The 14,861-nt window shown below is 45.8% G+C and overlaps 1 protein-coding gene across 1 annotated transcript in view; it reads left to right on the forward strand.

The window, feature by feature from the left end:
• Positions 1-14,861, forward strand: part of LOC149336784 (sodium-coupled monocarboxylate transporter 1-like) — a 52,729-nt gene that overhangs the window by 11,103 nt on the left and 26,765 nt on the right. The gene's annotated exons all lie outside the window — the stretch shown is intronic.

Raw genomic sequence — 14,861 nt, forward strand, 5'->3', positions numbered from 1 at the left:
AACCTGCTTCCCACGGCACTGTGAGCGGTGTTGCCATTTATTATGAAGCCGCTGTCAGGCCTAGCATTCGCATACTGTGAGCGGCAATTGTCACGAGGAATTGAATTTAATATAGTTGATAAAAATGTTTATTCGGTCATCTTGTAGTACAAGATCAGTAAGGTGGGAGTAAAAACTATCTATTGACAGCATACCCCCCGCCCCTTAATTCTAATTTCGGCTGTTGTTGCAATTGCTCACATTCTATTTCTTTCCATCGGAGGCCCTAATAAAGAGCTAAACGGAAAAGCTATTTTAACTTGCTCTTTTTGACCTAAGTTTGGCCAATGCTCTTCCATTATTAGAGACTTCGAGAAATCATGTCGGTACGTCAACTTTATGAATATGGGTAGCTGCTTATTATTAATTACTGACGTGATTGGAATCTTGCATCTTGAGGGATTTCCGCCTGCATGTTTTATATTCACGCAGCTTCAACCACTTTTCGGGCGTTACATGGGACATATAGGAGGTTGGACGGGTGGTTGTATCGGTTACACAGAAGGCGAAAATTGCAATTTAAAATGAACATTGAAAATGCAAAAGGAGAAATCTAATTGATGCACGAACTGAAACTAAGGTTAACTGCAATAAAAAGCAATGCAAAAACAAACGTGCGTACAAGTGCAGTCTGTCTACTGCCGGAAAATATGTGAAAGAAGCACAAAGTTTTGAGAAAAATGTAACATGGGTTAGTGTGGAACAATGTCTCTTTGTATGTTATTCAAATGATGGACAGCGAGGAAGTACTGGAGAAGGACTCTGAAGTTCGGTAGTGGCGAATATGAGTTGTATTTCGATGGGATGATCTGAGCGCGAGAAGATACGGTGGGTGGGGCATCTTTACTCACTTGCAAAGGAATGCTTTTGCCATTCGTAGAAGATTGAATTTGAAATATTTGAATGTAAATGCATGATTGTGTCCTGTAACTAGCAAACACCCTTGGAATGTTTTATTAGGAATATTGTTAAGAATTGTTATTAAGATTTTTATTAAGAATATTATTAAGGATAAGAAAACGGGGGGGGGGGGGGCAGCCTTGTGGTTTTCAAACCACGTCCGAGCAGACTCTTCCAGGGCAAAGTAGACGTTATTCAGCTTGCGCTCGTCGCACCAGCTGTTGTAGCGTGAGACCCGCTCGAAGGTCTCCAGCCAGTCCTCAGCGTCTTCGAACACGTCACCGTTAAAAGATGGCGGTGTTCGCGGTGGGTGGCAAAGGATGGGCGCCAGGGGCCTGGTGTCAGCGGCCATGGCAGTTGGACTCGACGGTAGAGGCTGGATCGGCGGCGGGGTCCTTGTGTCAGTGGCCATGTCAGTTGGACTCGGCGGTCGAGGCTGCGTCGTCCTTGTTGGCGGGGGAAGGGGCCCAAATTCAGGCGACTCTCCGCGGAGACGGCGGCTGGGTCGCTGGTGATCCGGTGTGAGGTCCGTGGTGACGCTGTACGGTGTGTGTTGGACTGGAAGCGTACCCAGCACCTCCACCAAACTGTAGCGTGCAACACCGAAAAGAACACCAGCGCAGAGACGAAAAACCTGCGGCGGTCCCCCAGTGGTTCGAGCGCGCGCGCGAGAGCCAACTAACTTCTTCCTCTTCTAGTGCATGCACTACTTCTGTCTCTTCGAATGCATGTATCACTATTCATCTCGTAGTAGGCCATCATACAAGTACCCCAGCGGAAATATGTTATAACGTCTCGTTGAGTCTTTACACAAGTTTAACACCTCGAAGGTCAATCTCATGCTTGGTACCTCCTCAAATATGTTTACTGCGTTCGCACTATGTACGACAGTATTAGTTCCGTGTGAAGCTTGCAGCCACCGGCATGCGAAGCCAGTGCCAGTAAAGCTTTGACCTTGCAGAAGACCATGTGGAGCGGAACTAAAAAGCGATGCGAAATCAATCGAAATGAAATTCAAAGACAAAATGAGAAGGTGATCAATGTAAAAGTGAAATGTTCAACAAATACTAATAACGCCAGTCCTTTCTTTCACCTCCACTTGCACATACTACATATATTCGTCTGCAAACTAAACATGCATTTTTTATATGGGGTGCCAGCTTCATCGCAGTTACTACTAAATGAATTAGCAGCTGTGGTCGCTTCATCTTAGGTAACTATCACCGGGCAGCTAGTGTTATCCATATCAAGGCTACCCCGAACCTTCCGCTGCTTATTACTCGGCGTCCTATTTCATGTTTCTGACTTTTCCATAAAATACATCTTCACAACCACCTTTTCAGAGCTACGTACACAAAGGCCACCATCCTTAATCTGACCGGGTATCGACCAGACTGAGAAACTTCATGCTTCTCTTTTTAGGGCAGCCATGGTTGAATTAATTCCTGCCCTGAGTGGAAACATCTCTTAATGTCAGTCGTCAGATTTATCATCCATTCTGAGCGTGCGAAAATAGATTTCTCGACGCTGTTATTACAGGACTGAACATTAACCATGGCTTTTCCTCACCTTGGTAGCAATTCAGATTATTTTCTCTTGCGTTTTTCTTTTCATTTTTGTAGTTGCTTTCTTTTGTACTTCCCGGCTTTTGAAGATATTCTCATATGTCACAGTTCGTTTTAAATATCGTCTTGTTCTTGTTTGGTTGTTTCAATCACGTGACTGCGCAACTCGAAGTGCTAATGTCCTCAAGGTAAAATATGTGAGATAAATGAAATACAATTCTTAACATGCTCCAACCGAGCTGCAAGAACCTCAGCTCGCAAAGTCATCCACTAGGGTGCACCCATCAACTTAAAACTTTTAAGTAGAGGAGGAAACTTTTCGCGCTGCATATTTTCATCTTCCATTTCAGAATAAAAATAAGGATATGGTAGCATCTTTCAACAGAAGCTGCTAATTACGAGCCATTGCTAAATAAAAGAGAAGTGGCTAAATAAACCAAAGCGGAAATACAAAGCACAGGACAAGCATGCACTACCAGCTGAATTCATTTTTCGCAAGAGAGTTCTTAACGACCACAGGAATGCGCCGAAGGCAAAAGCAGTTCTTTTAAAAAGTAAGCTCAGTTAGTGGTTGGAGTTTGTCTTTCATCCAGTATTTAGTTCTAGTCTTATTACGATAGTTCGCTTTTCCTCACCTAAGTCTCGAACGACCGACTAGCTCAAACCAAGTTCTTGCTACTCTTTTCTGAATAGCGATATTTTATCGTTGCAAATTTGCGGACAGAATAAAAGCCCTCTTCCAGACAAATTCTCGCTCATATATCATGTAACTGACGAAGTATGAAAGAACGAGGATTTGGTCCAGTTAGAAAGAATTAAAATTAATTCCGATAACTTGGGATCTTTGGTGAACGAAAAGGGTGAGAAGCATAGCTCGTCTTTCCAAAGAAAATCGGTAAGATGAACGTAATGCGTAAAAGATAGTAAGACAGTCTTAACGGCGGTAACAAATAAAGTTAACTGAAGACCATCGACTGTAGCCGAATACAGCTTGAAAACACTGAGACAAAAGCCTTTCAAAACATGTCGGTAACCACGCGACAGCCCAAGGCGAGAGCCCCGTTCAGAGGCGGGTCTAGTTCACAATATTTTAGCTGCTGTCATTTTTTATCAAGGCAGCCTTTTTGGTGTCCGGTGATGTGAAAGGAAAACACCAACGACGGACAGGGTTGTTAATTGAGCCGCTTCAGCTGATTCCGCCTTATCGAGTTGATCAGCAAGCTGACACTGTGCCGTTTATCATATAACAGCAGGCAGAACGCAGGTCATAAAGCCACTACGTCCATACTGACGCCGTCTGTGCGCGCATGTTTTTTTTCCATGCGCTGTGAAGTTCAAAAACGCCAGCTGGCGAGGCACACAATCGCCAGCCATGCAGTTCATGCGAGGAGATCGACAGCAGTAATCTCCTTCCGGCACTTCGTAATCCAGTGACGGCCGTTCACTGGAGACAGCATATTGTGAACGCTGGTTCATTACGCGCTTACTCGCAATTTGGACTTTTTGAAAATTTTGTCCTGAGGGCCTAAAGTCACGGCAAATGCTTGGTCATACATGTTTGATTATATGCATTAAGGGGCCGAGGGGCATGCCAAGCCACAATTCCTGGTTTTTTCCTTCGACCCTCTTCATGTGTACATGGGAAATAAATAAATTGAAAATTGAAATTGAATAGCGTGCAAGAGGACAGTGGTTCGGTTCCTGGTGCCGCCATAATTTTCAACCGGATCAAAATAAAACCAGTTTCGATGTAACTGAATAACCAGGCCTGGGATGCGGCCTGATCATGGTAAACAATGCCGACGGCGCACCCCTTCATGAGAACAGGATTCGGTCACCCTAGTGTAGTGCTTGGCCACCGCTGAGTATTAAAGCGGAAACCTTTATAATGCCTCATCGTTGTAAGCAGGAGTTGTCGACAGAAATGTCACGCTTTTCAATTGGTCGAAACGGTCGTGACGTCACAGTGCGCGAATTTCAAACGGGGCCAATTGTACTTTGCAACCATGCAGCCAATTAACGGAATGGTATAGTGATCCATGTAAGTGGGACTGTGTTTATTCAATTAACCAAATAGCCCAACTACCTTTCTAGTCAGACAACATAAATTAATAAAACCGAGTAGGAAATTGGTCGAGTTGGAGAATTGAACCAGGGTCTCCGGAGTGCGACACGAGCACGCTAACCACTCCGCAATGCCAGCTCGATGGTTTGGAATGAACAAAGGCGCGTCTAGTGAATACGGTGTCTTCGTTCAATCCCGTTTTCCTCCCTTCCCGTTACGGCGAGGTTCAGGTGTACACCGAGATATGCGAGACAGATACATTTCCTTTCCTCAAAAACCCATTTATCGTCGACCAAGGCGTAGATGCGAACGGACGATGGCGTTCTGTGGACTCCCTGGCAGCGTTGCAAAACGCTGCTGCGTTCCACAGAGGCGAAGCTTAACATCTTATCCACACATCAGTGATACAAGCCGCAACACCGCGCTTAAGGGTTTCGCCTCACCGCTGTTTAGGTCAACAAAGTGCCCCCCTGAATTTTTTTAATTTGCCAATTAACCCACCTGAGCTCAGTCCCGAGTTGCTGCGGAGAAACTGACCGAATCGGCGCTCAGACGCGCAACACAGCGGAGGGCGCTAAGAATCTGTGTATACGGACAGGACAGGTATTAAGGCGGAAGCCTTTAATGCCTCATCGTTGTAAGCAGGAGCTGTCGACAGAGAATGTCACGCTTTTCAGTTGGTCGAAACGGTCGTCACGTCACAGCGCGCGAATTTCAATCGGGGCCAATTGTACTTTGGCTACTAACCATGCAACCAATTAAAGGGGTCGTATAGTGATGCTCCAAGTAAGTTTGAGTTTAGTTAATTGCTTACTTAACTAATTAGTCTAATTAACCTTTCTAGTCCGACCAGATAAATAAATAAAACCAAGTAAGAAATTTGCCGAGCTTGGGAATCGAACCCCGGTCTCCGGAGTGCGAGTCGAGCACGCTTCCACTCCGCCATGCCAGCACGATGGTTTGGAATGAACAAAGGTGCGTCTAGTGAATACAGTGTCTTCGTTCACTCCCATCTTCCTCCCTTCCCGTTACGGTGAGGTTTAGTAGGTGTCCACTGAGATATGAGAGACAGATACATTTCCTTTCCTCAGAAACCAATTTACCGACGAGCAAGGCGTAATTGCCCGCGTTTGAGATTGGTCCAAATTGTCGTGATGTCACCGCGCGCGAATTTTGACGGGTGTCCACCGAAATATGTGAGACAGTTACTGCGCAACTTCCTTTCCTCAAATACAATTTTCGACTAGTGTCTACTCAGATATGTGAGACAGTTAATGCGTAATTTCCTTTCCTCAAATACAATTTCCATTTTCTTCATTACGGCCCCTCTTTCTTCTTTCACTCACACTTCCTCCCTTCCTGTACGGTGCGGCTCAGGTGTCCACCGAGATGACAGAGAATTACAGCCCCATTTCCTTTCCTCAAAAAGCGTTGCGTTCAAAGGGCAACGCATCGCGCCGAACGGGTGGTGGCGTTCCTTGGACTCCGTGGCAGCGCTACAACACGCTGTCGCGTTCCACTTCTAAAGGCGGAGCTTAAGCATCATTAATTGGCAGTTAATTAATGCACCAACAAAATGTGCAGTGAACAATCACGTAGCAGAATGCAGCACTCAGGCTTTCGCCTTTCAGCACTTTAGCCGCTAAAGTTCCTCGTAATTTTTATCAATGCTTAGAAGCACTTTTTTTGAAAATCCGGCTGACAGCGGCGTCCTATAGTTTTTCATGCTGCATGCTCGGATATCGCATCCAAATAAGGCAAAAACAAGCGCGAATTACCTCTTTTTAGCAGAAATATGCGGCCTGTGCTGCGGGGCACGCCGCGCGGCGCGCCGCCGCCCGTGATTGGTCAGGAGAGGTCGTCACGTCACTTTGAGGACTGGAGAAGATGCCGATGCGGAAACGGCGCTGCGCTGAGTGCAGATCGCAGCTTTCCGTGACGTTGTAAAAGCGAATATGGCGACTATTTTTTTACTGACCTCCAAAGAAAAGGATACTACAGTTCCTTCATTCCACATAGCACCTGAAAGCAAAAAAATGGCTGAGGCTTAGCTAAGGTTAAGCCTAGTCAGATGCGAAGCATATTGATGGCGAATAGGTTAGCTGATTTGGTAAAGTCCAGTAGGGATATTGGTAAACTGCCATTGATGACCTGAGAGAACCAGCCAAATGCGCTCCACCCCGTTCTTATTCTAGTTATTTTCATAGGCTTGGTAATACATGGCTTTCCTTGGTTGAATACTTGGTCATTTTAATACAACCACTAGCCTTCGGCGTGGGGGAAGACAACGGCATGGCTACAGCGGAACGCCGACTAACCCCGAGACGCGCGTTGGGTGAGCGCCTGGATTGCCACGGAAGCCGCGTCCGCCTGCCCGGTGGAGCGAGCGTTTCACCTACACCGAGTGTGAACGCACGTTCGAAATGCGGGGGAGTGTGACGTCACCATACCACGTGATTCACACGGCGTGCAACCGCAGCGACGGCACAAGTTGGAGCCCCGTCTCTCATCTGTCGTGACGTCATTGTGTCACGTGGTGTGACGTCACCATAACACGTGGTTTGCACGGCGTGCAACCGCAGCGACGGCACAAGTTGGAGCCCCGTCTCTCATCTGTTGTGACGTCATTGTGTCACGTGGTGTGACGTCACCATAGCACGTGGTCTGCACGGCGTGCAACTGCAGCGACGGCATGAGTTGGAGCCCCGTCCAATACCTCCTAGAAAGTCTTTCTAGGAGGTATTGCCCCGTCTCTCATCTGTCGTGACGTCATTGTGTCACGTGGTGTGCACGGCGTGTAACCGTCACGAAGGGCTTGGGTTACGCATTGTAATATGCTTCTCATAAAAGCACGAGCAAAAAATTCTACGCCTAGCACAAGCATACGCTAGCGTGAAAGACGTATGCAGACCATGCGTAAAAGGTGCCAGCACAACCTCGGCTGGTATTCTCGGAAAGGAAGGGGTGCGAACGATACTCAAGTCAATTACCACCGCCGGACGCCTCCTGGCTCGCCCGAAAGAGCGTCATCCTAAAGAAAAGGCCCAAAGCGCTGTGTAAAAAAAATCCTATTCTCACTACCCGGCGTAGGTTGGGGCAAGAAAGTATTTCAAGGAAACGATGAAGCAGCACAGAGCTGATGTCAAAATTAGCGAAGCGCAGTGGCCAAGCACTGCGAGGCATGTGACCACAGGATATTGAAGGAATCATTGTGCGCTGGAAACCAAGCTAAATACGCGCACAAGGCTGCTGCTTCACTCGTGGCGTGTTCAGCAGATGCCAGAAAATATTAATCGCTGCCTCGGAAACGTTCGCCCTTCCTAGACTTGCAGTTTAGGTTCAGTGAAGTAGTGGCCAACTATATGTGTGTTTACAAGCCAAGCTAACTGCAACTCGTTCGCTGCCACAACTTGATGAAGAAACCGACTAAGGTTGCGAGACATGGTGTTTTTTTGCAAAAACTTGGTTGGCTTTCATTTCTCTGGTAAATTTGCATCCTAAATCAGAACGTAGAACGCTTTCATTTTAATCGCTTAGATAAGATTAAACGAGATGCCGCATATGAAGAGCTTCAATGCTTGCTTGCTTTTCTTTATTGTGTTTTGCTTTGCTTGCTTGCTTGGACACGTCGAACCGAGTATAAAATCACTAACCGAGCCTTGCTGAGCACGCCTCAGGTGGTCTGTCTGCACCTAAGCTGAGAAGAGCAACACATGCTTGAGCCTCTATTAGGTTTCTGCAGGGGCATGTTTCTAGTGAGCATGTTTCTGCTTTTAAAAGAGGCGCTTCTTCGAAATGGTGACATGCCTCTCATGCGCGAGGTAATGAAAGGAACTGCGTCATGGTTTAGCCGCGACCGAAATCTCCAGAGATCACATTAGGGACAAGCTCTGCATGTAGCCGGTCTCACGAAAGTGCTTCGAGCAGAGTACGCTTGATTTGGTCGGCTTGAATTCTTCGTCAAAGCAGTGAGCGCTTGCGCTGCGAGCGTATGATCTTGCGGAAAACAGTGGAAGACGACACAGTCACGGGCGTATTTGTTCGTGGACACGAAAGCAGAGTAGTACCTCGTGTTGAATATGATTCTCAAGGTCGGCTGACACGCTTTGTACGTCACAACGCACGCAGTACGAGGAACAACGCATGCAGTACGAGGAACAACGCATGCAGCACGAGAAACAACGCGCGCTGAAAGCTCTCTCGGGTGCTCCGAAGTATCCCCGGCTCCTCAACATGACGTCACGTTGGCCGACATGAACGAGGTTTCCCTCTCCGCTGTTCTCCTCTCTTGCGGTCGCGCGGGAGATTTAAACATCGCGTTTTTAATTGGTGATTGCGGCACTGTTTTGGCCAAAATCGAAAAAATAAGTTCACAGACGTGATCAGCAATGACACTACTTCAAAGCCCTAAAAAATTAGCTGATTCGAAAACCGCCTCAGTATCCCTTTAAGCATTGTATAGCTCTGTAGGCGGTTTCGGCGTGGACTAAATTATCTCCATCTTAATTCGGAGGAACTATTTGGTATATCGGAAAAAGAATGGTATCATTGGATAGAGCATCGAAAGAGGATGTGCAGGTGACAAAATGGTTGAGGTTGGTTAATTGGGTAATTAATTAGAGCCAAAAACGTAAAAAAAATGCCGGGCCGGAGCAAAAGTGGCGCCAAATTTGAAAACGCCGAAAGTGTGGCACTAAGTGACCGGAAGTGGGGGCGGAGCAACAGGTGGCGCCAAATTTGAAAACGAAGTGCTGCCCTAAGTTTGAAAACTCAGATGGGCAATTGATATAACTCGATTAAGGAAGACAATTAATTGTGGTATCGATAAGTGATCGATAAGTGATTTATAACTGATAAATAAGTGATCGATAACGGGTCGATAATTGATCGGCTTCCGGTTTGTGGGTCTAGGGTTCCTGTCACGAGTGTCAGTTGACGTAAAGAGAGTGGAAGTGTTACGTGACGTCGTAAGATGTGACGTCAAGCTTAGGCATTTCTCCAATGCGGGTGCCGCAGTGATCTCTAAATTTTTTTTATAATGCACTTGTACAAATTAAACGCTAGAAGGTTATAGGGTGACGCTACCCTAAGCGTACGAACGAGCGGGTAGGCCTCAGTGAGGATAAGAAGATTTAGGAAGCACATACAGTGTTAAAGGGCGGGTTTAGCTGACCGGCTAGAGTGACGTGCGGTATTCCTGTTCATTGAGGATAGAGCTGGAAACATACAAGAATTCTTCAGCATTACAGAGGAGTTTGCAGATATCATTATTATGATTAAAAAAAGCAGGGGCGTTGAATGGCATTCTTCTTTCACTCGCCAATTTGCTCCAATTCTGTGTCTATTGTCGTTCACTCACCAATCTACTACAACTACGACTACGTAATTGCGGAAAATCTGTCACATAGTGAGATCGCGGTGAGTACTTGTACCACTAAAGGCGCATTGGCGAAGCCGTTAAGCAGTGCGCCACCAACCCGGCAGGTGGCTCTTTTAAACACAGCCAACGGTGGGGCTTGTGAGACCCACGTTTCTCTTCCCGAGCAATGGCAGGAGAAATCCAGTACGCCCAATTTTTCACACTTACTTCTTCGGGAGGCTGTCTGTTTTGCACGTAGGCCTGTTTTTGTACGAGTAATTTTCTTAGCCATTTTAAATTTTCAGAGTCATTCCTCGCCTAGTGTGTCCCTTCTCTCCCATACAAGTAGAGAGGGGAGGGTGTGCAGAAGGCAGGTGGAGAGAAAAAATCTCAAATCAAATTCAAAGACAAAATTGGAAAGTGCATCAATGTAAAAGTGACATGTTTAACAAATATTGGTAACGCCAGTCCTTTTTTTCACCTCTACTTGCACGCTCTACATATATTGGTCTGCAAATGAAACATGCATATTCTTATGGGGTGCCAACTTCATCGCAAAAGTAAATGAATTTAAAGCTGTGGCCGTTTCAACTTAGGTAACTATCACCGGACAGCTAGTGCTACCCTTATCCTGTGCTAGTGCTATCCTGAACCTTCTACTACTTTCTACGCGTGTATATTTCAAGTTTCTGTCTTTTCCATAAAATACACTAACACAACCGCCTTTTCAGAGCCATGTGCGTAAAGGCCACCGTCCTTAATGTCACCTGGCATCTACCAGAATGAGAAACTTCCTGCTCCTCTCTTTAGGGCAGCCATGGTCGAATTGATTCCTGCCTTAAACTTGCCCCGAGTGGAATCATCTGTCAAAGTCAGCCAGATTTATCATCGATTCTGAGCACTTCAAAAGTAATTTCTGAAGGCTGTTATGATACGACGGGACTTTATCTTTTGCTTCCCCTATCTTTGGCAGCAATTCAGATGATTTTCTTTTGCATTTTTCTTTTCACTTTTGTCCTTTTTTGTTTTGTACTTCCAGCTTTTGAAGATATTTTAATGTTTCACAATTCGTTTTGAATATCGTCTTGTTATTGTTTGGTTGTTTGAATCATGTGCCTGCACCTCTCCAAATGCGGAAGTCCTGACGGTAAATATATGAAATAAATGAAATAAACCTCTTAACATACTTCAACCGAGCTGCAAGAACCTCAACTCGCACATTCATCCAAAAGGGTTTACCCATCAACTGAAAGCTTTTGAGTAGAGCAGGAAACTTTTCAAGCTGCTTATTTTCATCTTCCTTTCCAGAATGAAAATAAGGATATGGTAGCGTCCTCCAACCGATGCTGCTAATTACGAGACATTGCTAAACAAAAGACAAATGGTTCAATAAATCCAGGAGGAAATGCAAAGCAAAGGAGAAGCATGCACTACCAAATGAGTTTATTATGTTTGGCAAGACCGTTCTTAACCACCACAGGAATGCAATGAAGCCAGAGCAGTTCTTTTCAAAAATAAGCCAAGATGGCGGTTGGAGTTTGTCTTCCAGCCATTATTTAGTTCTCGTCTTATTGCGCTAGTTCGCTTTTCCTCATCTAAGTCTCTAACGACCAACTAGCTGAAACCAAGTTCTTGCTACTCTTTACCCAATGGCGATATTTTATCATTGCAAATTTGCGGACTGAGAAAAAGCCCTATTTCTGACAAACACTCGCTCATATGCCATATAACTGTTGATGTATAAAATAACAAGAGCTTGCTCCAGTTAGGAAGAGTGAAAATGAATTCCGACCACTTCGGATCTTTGATCAAAAAATAGGGTGAGAAGTATAGTTCGTCTTTTCAAACAAAGTCGGTAAGATGAACGTAATGCGTAAAATGTAGTAAGACAGTCTTAACGGCGGTAACAAATAAAGTTAACTGAAGACCGCAGACTGTAGCCGAATACAGCTTGAAAATATCGAGACAAAAGCCTTTCAAAACATGTCGGTAACCACGCGATAGCCCAAGGCGAGAGCCCTGTTCAGAGGCGGGTCTAGATCACAATACTTTAGCTGGTGTCATTTTTTATCAAGGCAGCCTTTTTGGTGTCCGGTGATGTGAAAGGAAAACACCAACGACGGACAGGGTTGTTAATTGAGCCGCTTCAGCTGATTCCGCCTTATCGAGTTGAGCAGCAAGCTGACACTGTGCCGTTTATCATATAACAGCAGGCAGAACGCAGGTCATAAAGCCACTACGTCCATGCTGACGCCGTCTGTGCGCGCATGTTTTTTTCCATGCGCTGTGAAGTCCAGAAACGCCAGCTGGCGAGGCACACAATCGCCAGCCATGCAGTTCATGCGAGGAGATCGACAGCAGTAATTTCCTTCCGGCACTTCGTAATCCAGTGACGGCCGTTCACTGGAGACAGCATATTGTGAACGCTGGTTCATTACGCACTTACTCGCAATTTGGACTTTTTGAAAATTTTGACGTGAGGGCCAAAAGTCACGGCAAATGCTTGGTCATACATGTTTGAGTATATCCATTAAGGGGCTGAGGGGCACGTCAAGACACAATTCCTGGCTTTTTTCCTTCGACCCTCTCCATGTGTACATGGGAAATAAATAAATTGAAATTGAATAGCGTGCAAGAGGACCATGGATAGGTTCCTGGTGCCGCCAGAATTCTCAGCCGGATAAGAAGAAAATCAGTTTCGATGGAACTGAATAACCAGGCATAGGATGTGGCCTGGTCATGGCAAATAGTGCCGACGACGCGCCCTTTCATGAGAACAGGACCCCGTCACCCTAGTGTAGTGCTTGGCCGCGACTGAGTCTTTGATTTACCAATTAACAGCCGTGCACTCAGTACCTAGTTGCCGCGGAGCAACTGACCAAATGGGCGGCCTGACGCGCGACACAGCGGAGGGCGCTAAGAATCTATGCACATGGACAGGCTATTATTATTGCGTTAGCATTGCATGGTTATGTAGGCGGTTTCGGCGTGGACTAGATAATCTCCGTCCTATTACGGAAGAACTAGTTGGTATATTGGAAGAAGGATAGTATCGTCGGATAGAGCATCGAAAGAGGATGTGCAGGGACAAAATGGTTAAGGTGGGTTAATTGGGTAATTACAGCCAAAAATGTTTAAAAAGTAGGCGGAGCCGTTCCAAAAGTGGCGCAAAATTTGAAAACGCCGGAAGTGTGACACCATGTGACCGGAAGTGTGGGCGGAGCAACGCGCGGCGCCAAATTTGAAACTGAAGCGTGGCGCGAAGTTTGAAAACTCAGGAGAGCAATAGATGGAACTTGATTAAGCAAGACAATTAATTGTGGTATCGATAAGGTATCGATAGGTGATCGATAAGTGACCTATAACTGATCAATAAGTAATCGAAAACTGATCGACAAGTGATGGACTTCCGGTTTGAGGGTCTAGACTTTCGTAGACGAGTTTCATCATCAGCCTGACTACACCCACTGCAAAGCAAAGGCCTCTCCCATGTCTCTCCAATTAACCCTGTCCTTCGCCAGTTGCGGCCACTGTATCCCCGCAAACTTCTTAATCTCATCCGCCCACCTAACTTTTTGCCGTCCCCTGTTACGTTTGCTTTCGCTTGGAATCCACTCCGTTACCCTTAAGGACCAGCGGTTATCTTGCCTTCGCATTACATGCCCTGCCCAAGCCCATTTCTTCCTCTTGATTTCAACTATGATGTCATTAACCCGCGTTTGTTCCCTCACCCACTCCGCCCGCTTTCGATCTCTTAACGTTACACCTATCATTTTCCTTTCCATAGCTCGCTGCGTTGTTCTTAACTTAAGCTGAACCCTCTTTGTTAGCCTCCACGTTTCTGCCCCATAGGTGAGTACCGGTAGGATACAGCTGTTGTATACTTTTCTCTTCAGGGATATTGGTTAGCTACCATTCATGATCTGAGAGAACCTGCCATATGCGCTCCACCCCATTCTTATTCTTCTAGTTATTTCCCTCTCATGATCCGGATCTGCGGTCACTACCTGCCCTAAGTAGACATATTCTCTTACTACTTCCAGCACCTCGCTACCAATGGCGAACTGCTGTTCCCTTGCTAGGCTGTTGAACATTACTTTGGTTTTCTGCATGTTAACTCTTAGTCCCACCGTTCTACTCTGCCTGTCTAGCTGATTGATCATGCTTTGCAGTTCTTGCCCTGAGTGGCTTAGCTAGGCAATATCATCAGCAAATCGCAAATTACTCAGGTATTCTCCATTAACTCTTATCCCCAACTGTTCCCATTCCAGTCCCCGGAATACCTGCTGTAAGCAGGCAGTGAAGAGCATTGGCGAGATCGTGTCTCCCTGCCTGACACCTTTCCGTATTGGAATTTTACTGCTGACTTTATGGAGAACTATAGTAGCTGTGCAATCGTTATAAATATCTTCCAATATTTTCACATAGCACTCTTCTACACCCTGATTCCGCAGTGCCTGCATGACAGCTGAGGTTTCCACTGAGTCAAATGCTTTCTCGTAATCAATGAAGGCTATATATAGTGGTTGGTTATATTCTGCGAATTTCTCTATGACCTGATTGATAGTGTGAATGTGATCTATTGTCGAGTATACTTTACGAAAGCCTGCCTGATCATTTGGTTGACTAAAGTCCAAGGTTGTCCTGACTCTATTAGCGATTACCTTAGTAAATACCTTGTAGGCAACGGACAGTAAGCTGATTGGTCTGTAATTCTTCAAGTCCTTGCCGTCTCCTTTCTTATGAATTAAGATAATGTTAGCGTTCTTCCAAGCTTCTGGTACTCTCGAGGTCACAAGGCATTGCGTATACAGGGTGGCTAGTTTTTCGAGCACAATCTCTCCTCCGTCCTTCAACAAATCTGCTGTTACCTGATCCTCACCAGCTGCTTTCCCTCTTTGCATTGCTCCTAAGGCTTTCTTTACTTCATGCT

This window comes from Amblyomma mixtum, chromosome 7 (assembly GCF_055824585.1).
Source record: "Amblyomma mixtum isolate Tamu chromosome 7, ASM5582458v1, whole genome shotgun sequence".
NCBI classification, from domain to species: Eukaryota; Metazoa; Arthropoda; class Arachnida; order Ixodida; family Ixodidae; genus Amblyomma; species Amblyomma mixtum.